The following is an 8026-nucleotide window of genomic DNA, read 5'->3' as shown; positions in this document are numbered from 1 at the left end:
TGTATCTTTTTCTGCTATGTTCCTGAGATTACCTCATTCAAATATCCTACAGGCACCTTCCATTCAATATTAAAAAAACTCAACTTTCCATATGGGCTCAAACTCCTCCTACATCTACCTTTTCTATCAAGATTACTGAACACCTAGCATCGAAAACTTGGAAGTCAACCTTGACTATTCCCTTACAGTGTAGTAATCACCTATTCTTGTTTGTTTGTTGTTGTTGTTCTTATTTTGGTTTATTTGCTATAAATCTCTTCCTTTTAGAAATTGTTACCGCTATTATCTGGTGGAGCTTTCTGATGCCTCCCCAATCGATCGGCACCAAGTGGTTCCTCCTCTGCATTGCAGAGGTGGGTGTGTGGCCCAAGCTGGTGGGTATAGTATCTCATCTTCCTGAACACAGCTGTGGTCTAGGGACAGGCATGTGACCGAGCAGAGCCCATTGGAATCCTTCCCAGAGACTCTGGGGAAGAAAGGATCTTTCTCTTGCTGAGTTTTTGGGTACTAAGAACACTATAAATCTGACTCCTCAGGGCAGGATGAGGGAGAGGGGATGGGGCTTTGCTGTTCTGAAATGGGCTGGGAGACTGAAAAAAAGCTGTGCCAAGACATGCAGGGAGAAGAGAGAAAGAGCCCTGATGGTATCATTTAAACCTCTTGATCCACCAAGAAGCTCAAAGGCACGTATACACATGCACACACAATCTCTTTTTAATAGATTTTTGGGAAAGTGTCTCTGACCTAACACACATTTTGTCTTTCACCACTTTTACAAGCCTGTATCTAGAAATAGAGAGGCTCCTTGTCTGGTAGAGACTAACACATCCAGAAGGCATGGGGCGTGGCATTGCTGTTTCTTTTCAAGGAGGGTTAAAAGGCCTTTATGCTTCTCAGGTTTTGGCCCTTTTGGGGACCCTTCACATCCCTTTGCCTGTGAGGTAGCTGATGGACCAACCCTTGCTTGGACTGGTTCGGGGAGAAGGTGCTGTGCTGACAGATATGGGAAAGGACAGCTGTAAGCAGATATCAGTGCAGGCCTGGAGAAGGGAGATATGCTCCAAGAACCATTCCAGAGCTCTAGGCCAAATGGTCAGTTTGTGCCCCTCCCCCCCGCCACCGCCACTGGCTCTTTGAATAGAACGCTTGCTGTTATTGTGCTTCAGAGACACCAACACTGATTTTTTTTTTTTTTTTTGGTAACCACGTGAGGACATCTACTGCTTCTTACACACCAAAACTCTTTTTTCCTCTCTACCTCAGTAACAACCTTAGTTCCCACTGATAATACAGTTGCCACTCTCCGCAGTAATTCCCTAGAGACTCATAAAGCCTATTGGGCCACCAACTCCTCGGTAGATTGACTCCAGTGGCACATGGGTGTCCTTCAAACTGGGGGCAGAACAAACGCCACCAATGTTACTTATCAATAGTGATTTGCGTAAATGCTGTGAGATCGTGGACTGCTCCGGGAGAGGGACTGTTCCTTCTTAGTAATCGCATCTAGAACAATGTGTGGGTCAGAGTATGTGTCCAGTAAATGTCAGTGAGTTGCATTTCATATTACTTTTTCAGTCTCTGCCCACACATACTTTTGTTTATAGTTGCAATCCTATGATAATAAAGCATTTTGTATTCTTTGTATTGTTACAGTACAATTTTGGTTCGACTTGAGAACTGGCTGATTTCAGTCTGGAGAGAGAGAGAGAGAAGAGAGAGAGAGAGAGGATGGTAGTAAAAGTGGAAAATAATTCATCTAGTTCCAAATATGGCACATAGAATTTTGATAAATATTCTTGCAGTAAAATCAGAATATACTTATTTAATGTATTTTTCTTCTGTGTAATCAATGGGCATAAAGTTTCAGTTAAGCAAGATGAATAAACTCTAGGGATCCGCTGTACAACATTGAACCTATGGTCAACAATAATGTATCACACACTTAAAATTTTAAGACAATACACCTCATGTTAAGTGTTCTTATCACAATAACTTTTTTTCTTTTTTAAAGAGAAAGAATGATTGTGCCAGGAAAAAAGAAATGTTAGCTTGTCTTTGGATTAGTTTGGAGGAATAAAAATAAACCACCCTCAAAGCAAATATTCACATTCATCCTTCCTTTAGAGATGAGTGTGAAGTGTTACTGCCAAATAATAATTCATTCATATTTATAGTGAAAGAATATATTTTCATATTAACTCTTGTTTTATGCTTCTGTATATGAACATACTCAATGCACAGAAGAGTCCTTTCATTCATTCACTTGTTCCCGTTCATTGCATTCCATAAGCCAGGTGCTGTGGTACATGCTAGGAATACCAAACAGAGATGACCAAGATGCGGAGCTTAGCATTCTGAAGGGAAGACAGGCAAACTCTGTGGAGTGTGGTTTGTGTAGTGACAGAAGTGCATGTGCTGAGGTAGGCCAGTACAGGGAGAAGTATTTAGGTGAGAATAAGATCTCTGTTTGCTGTGATAACTTCGAAATACTCTTGGGGCGCCTGGGTGGCTCAGTCATTAAGTGTCTGCCTTCGGCTCAGGTCATGATCCCAGGGTCCTGGGATCGAGCCCCACGTCGGGCTCCCTGCTCGGCGGGAAGCCTGCTTCTCCCTCTCCCACTCCCCCTACTCGGGTTCCCTTTCTCGCTGTCTCTCTCTGTCAAATAAATAAATAAAATCTTAAAAAAAAAAGAAAGAAATACTCTTTAAGGTATAAGAATGTTCTAGGCTGAGGGAACAGCATTGTGGGAGGCACAGAGGAATGAAACAGCATGATAAATTGGGACACTTGAAGTAGGTCACTGTAATTGGGGCACATGATACTTGTTGGTTAGTGGCAAACCATGAGAATAGAGAGGAACAGTGGACCAGATTACAGCACAGAAAGGTATCATGGGCCAAGCTTTGTCAAAGAAGTTATAGAGAGCAGGGATATGACATAATTGACTTCATTCATTCTTTCAACAAATCATTATTGATTTGTGCATCAGGTACTTTTCTGGCACTGGAAAAATACATTGAAGATGATGAAAAGTGCTCAACATCTGAATATATCTCAAAAGTACAACTAACAGGATTTGCTGACAGCAGGATGTTTGGTCTGATTCTTAGCAGAAGGGAGCTGCTATTAACTGAGATGCAAAATACCACCAAAGAACCAGTTTAGGAGACAAAACTAGGCATTCTGTTTTGACATGTCATGTATGAAACACATATCAGACATTCAAGAGATATAAAAGTGGGCTATTGAGTATATGGCCTAAAGTTCACAGGAGAGGTCTAGGAGATAAGTATAACTTTGGAGTCATCATCATACAGAAATATACAGAGCAGTAATACTAGATGACATATAGCAGGTGATGGTAGGTAGAAAAGAGAACGAACTAGGGGGACCAGAGGAGATCAGTTAAAATGAAAAGTTGGTGGAAAAGAAGTCCAAAGACTGAGCCTGGAAGACCTCTACCATGTAGGAGCTCAGGACATGAAAAGGAGACAGCAAAAGAGACAGAATGGCCAAATTGAGAAGGGAAACCAGTGTGGAAGCCTGAAGTCTAAATGAATAAAAGTGTCAGAGGAGGAAAAAGTGGTCAATTGTACCAAATGCTCTGATGGCCATATAAACAGAGACTGTTCTATTTAGCAATGTGGCGTCATTAGTAATGTTAAGGACAGCAGGCCCACTGGCTTGGTGGCGAACCCCTGACTGGATTGGATGAAAGAGGGAATGGGAGGAGGGGAGGTGGAGATTGTGAGTCTAGGCAACTAAAGAGATTTGGCCTGAGGACAAAAGAGGAAAGGGAGAGTGGTGGAAAGGTTAAACAGAGCCAAAAGAGGCTTTTATTTCTTAGATTAAGAGGTGGGAAATAATAGCATCTTTGCATGGTGACAGGGGGAGTTGGAAAAGGAAAAACTATTGATGCGGAAGAAAGAGGGAAGACTTGTTACCTTTCCTTTAGTAGACCACAGGAAATGTGATATAATTCCAGGTGGCAGGACTGGCTTTGGCTAGCAACAGAACAGAATATGAACTTCATGGGCACATGTTCTGGTGTGTGGCTTAATGTGGTCCCCAAACCAGACAAGATATCATAAGAAAACTACAGACCAGTATGCCATATGACTATAGACACAAAAGTCTTCAACAAAACATCAGTGGATCAGTTTTCTGTGGCAGCTGTAATAAATTACTAACCCGGTGGCTTAAACCAACAGAAATTGATTCTCTCACATTTTTGGAGGCCAGACATCTGAAGTCAGTATCTCTGGGCTAAAATCATGGTGTCAACAGGACAAGGCTCCCTCTGGAGGCTCTAGGGGAAAAGCCATTCTTGTTTTTTCTAGTTTCTGAAGGCAGCTTGAATTCTTTTTTTTTTTTTTTTAATAAAGAGTTCTGTTTATTGTTCTTCTTTTTCTTTTTTACATAGGAATGAAAAACTTCTTTATGTCGGGGCACCTGGGTGGCTCAGTCATTAAGCGTCTGCCTTCTGCTCAGGTCATGATCCCAGGGTCCTGGGATCGAGCCCCACATCGGGCTCCCTGCTCAGCGGGAAGCCTGCTTCTCCCTCTCCCCCGCCCCCTGCTTGTGTTCCCTCTCTTGTTGTCTTTGTCAAATAAATAAATAAAATCTTAAAAAAAACTTCTTTATGTCAAAATATAATACTATACACAAAATGTTTGCTAACGTGTAATACACAAAATTAACATTCTTTTTTTTTAAGTGGATTTATTTATGTATTTATGTGTTTGTTATTTATTAATTTTGGGGGGGGTGTTTCTATTCTAAAAGGAAGGAACAGCTTTACTTGAGGACTTTGTAACCAAGCTCTGTCGTTGACAATCCAAATGTTTGTCCTAATAACTTGTATCCTTTAATCAAAAAGTAAAGCCTATTTTGTGGGATTGGGTGGCAGCTTGAATTCTTTGGCTTGTGGCTGCATCACTCCAAACTCTGCCTCCAAGGTTATATTGTCTTCTCCTCTCCCTTTGTAATCTCTCTCTGCCTCCTTCTTATCAGAACACTTGTGATTGAAATTTGGGCCCCTGAGATAATCCTTGATAATCTTCTCATCTCAAGACTAATTTAATCATACCTGGAAGTCTTTGCCATATAAGGTAACATTCCTCAGGGACTGTCCGAAAATCCAAGGTCTTCACTCTAGACTCATTCTTTCCTTCTGTTGAATTTTGTTTCAGGGGCCCTACTATCCCAGTTGTCAGCTCTTGGCAGGACCCCTCAGTCCCAGGCAGGTGTATGTAACTGAACCCCCACTGCAGACACTAGTTGAATTCATTTAGCAGATGCTTCTTTCTGTCACTATGTAGGTTAACTTAACCAGAATAAAAACGGTAGTGAACAGGTATCGTGTGGCACCATCTGACAGTCATGTATACATTTCAGTTCTGGCTTAGGTGGGACCATTTTTTTAATGCTAGAATTAATTGAGATACTATAAATGTGCCTAGCCCAGAATCTAGCCCATAATAAAAGACTGGTGAATGGTAACATTCACCACTGTAATTTTTTAATGTTGTTTAATCTCACCAGCAAGTGGGTAGGAATGAACTCATACCAACGTCTGAATCTAGCAATCAGTCGGTCTCCAGGGATGCAAGAATCCCAGTCCTGGATGAATTCCCCTTTCCTTCTGTATTTCTTTGAGTCACAAAGGGTGTCTTACACATGCCCATGAAAATGAAATTCCTGGCTGGCACTTACAGTTGCAGTTGCTAGAGACCTACACCCCTGGAAGACTTTACCTCTACTGCTGGAGCAAAAGTAACACTTTGAACTTGATTTTTAATGTATAGATGTTTACAGAGTTATAATTACAATATATATACAATTTTATATTCTTTTTAAATTTATATATGTTGCATTACAAGCTCTCTAAACTTATTGTTAAACATTGTTTAAAATCACTTAATATCTTCATTTTTATTTTTTAGGTTTATTTATTTATTTTAGAGAGAGAGAGCAAGCAAGGGGGGAGGGGGCAGAGGGAGAGAGAATACTGAAACAGTTTCCCTGCTGAGTGTGGAGGCTGACGTGGGGCTCCATCCCAGGACCCTGAGATCATGACCTGAGCCGAAATCAAGAGTTGCTGCTCAACAAACTGAGCCACCCAGGCACCCCTAAAATTACTTTAAGTTGACAGAATATAATTTATTTCACAATTCTCATTGCTGAACATTTTTATATAAGGTAATAATCCCTAATAACTTTGCATACAAATTTGTAATTATGTAGGTGATAGTTCCTGGAACGGATTTCTAGAAATGAGATTACTTGATCAAAATGTACTGATTATCTTCCTTTGAATCCAAATTAAATTTCTGTGCTATCTGGGTATGCTGGCAACTATTACTAGTTATGTTTTAGTTATCTCTCGTTGTATAAGAAATTACCCTAAAATATAGCAGCTTAAACTACAAATACTTATATCTCACAGTTTCTGAGAGTCAAAGAGCTGGTGGTTCTGGCTCTGAGTTTCTCATGAGATTTCGGTCAAGATCTCAGATGGAGCCACAGTCATCTCAGTGTTTGATAAGAGCTAGGGAATCCAGTTCCAAGATGGTTCACCCCATGGCTATTGGCAGGCCTCAGTTCCTTGTGGCTATTGGACCAAGGGCCTCAGGTCTTTGCTCACTATTGACCAAAGGCCTCCCTCAGTTCCTTGCCATATGGGTCTCTCCATGGAGCAGCTCCCAGTGTGGCAGCTGGCTTCCCCAGAGCAAGTGATTCAAGAGTGAGAAACAGAGCAAGCAAGATGGAAACCACGGTGGTGAAATTGCACACTGTCATGTTTGTTCCATTCTGTTTGTTAAAAGTGAGTCACTAAGACCAGCCCACACTCAAGGGGAGGGAAATTAGGTTCTACTTTTAGGGCGGTGGCACATCAAAGAATTTATAGCCGTAATTTTAAAATCACTGTAATCTAGGAGTTGGGCCTTCCTTCCTTCCTCCCTGCCTCCTCCCCATTCTTTCTTTCAGAAAGGAAGAGGAAGTCCACCTTGACCTCAGATTCCTGAGAAGGATCCCCAGAAGACTAGATTAATAACTTCCAAATAGGCAATAAATTGGTAGAATTCTCTTAATCCCATGATGGAACAAAGATGGTCCCCAAATCATGGGTATTCCCAGATGGTGTGATGACAGTGCCTGAAGGGGTGAAATTTCAACCACAGCTAGACCCTATTCCTGGCACATAACTCAAGATGCACACCCCTCGAGCGGAGATAATAAACAGAGTGAAAGAATCCTGAATAAGAGGGCTTCCACAGTAAACAAAATTGTTAATGGTTTGGTGTTTGTGGCCTTATAATTATTAAGATTTGAACTGATATTTGATACCTGGGATGAACATACCCGTTTTTGAATTTATATCAAAATAAATGATTAAAAAAAAAAAACCCATGGATTTGTTAATGGCTAGGGAAATTACTCCAGAAACAGGGTGGAAAGGAACTCAGAAAATAAACTTGAAAACTCACATGGAGCAAGTGAGAGAAAGGTTAATCTTCAGATTATTAACTCTGATTATTTGTAAGACTTGAAGGACTCCCTGGACCCTTATCTTCCTCTCCCGGCCAAATTCTAACTGATAATGATTTAGGAGGAAAAAGAAAGGGAGGTGCCTCAGAATACTGAGCTCAGAACCAAGAGGGCCTTTAGCTACTTCAGTCTCAGAACTCTGTGGGAAGAGTTGATAGGGTGTGGCCTGGAGGCAGTACAGTTGCTTGTGGTATTAAAAACATCTGATAAAGACCTGTTCACAATGAGAGAACCCCTGGGAAGAATACCAGGTCTTTACAGGCACACACAACCATTGTTCTGTGACTGACAGAATCGAAGGTGGGGGGAAGCAGGTCAACTGTAACTGACAGGGTTAACATCCTCTGTTACAGAGCATTTCAAGGTGGGTCAGGAAGCAACCAGGATTTAGCGTTCCATAAAGCAGGAACTGGCCCTTCAAAGACCAGATTTAAGTCCAACAAAACAGAAGTTTTTGTCTAGCACTGGAAGTAGA

Source organism: Eumetopias jubatus, unplaced genomic scaffold (assembly GCF_037043125.1).
Source record: "Eumetopias jubatus isolate StellerSeaLion01/CBP00866 unplaced genomic scaffold, mEumJub1_p1.0 scaffold_8, whole genome shotgun sequence".
Classification (NCBI taxonomy): Eukaryota; Metazoa; Chordata; class Mammalia; order Carnivora; family Otariidae; genus Eumetopias; species Eumetopias jubatus.
This window is presented reverse-complemented; position numbering follows the sequence as displayed.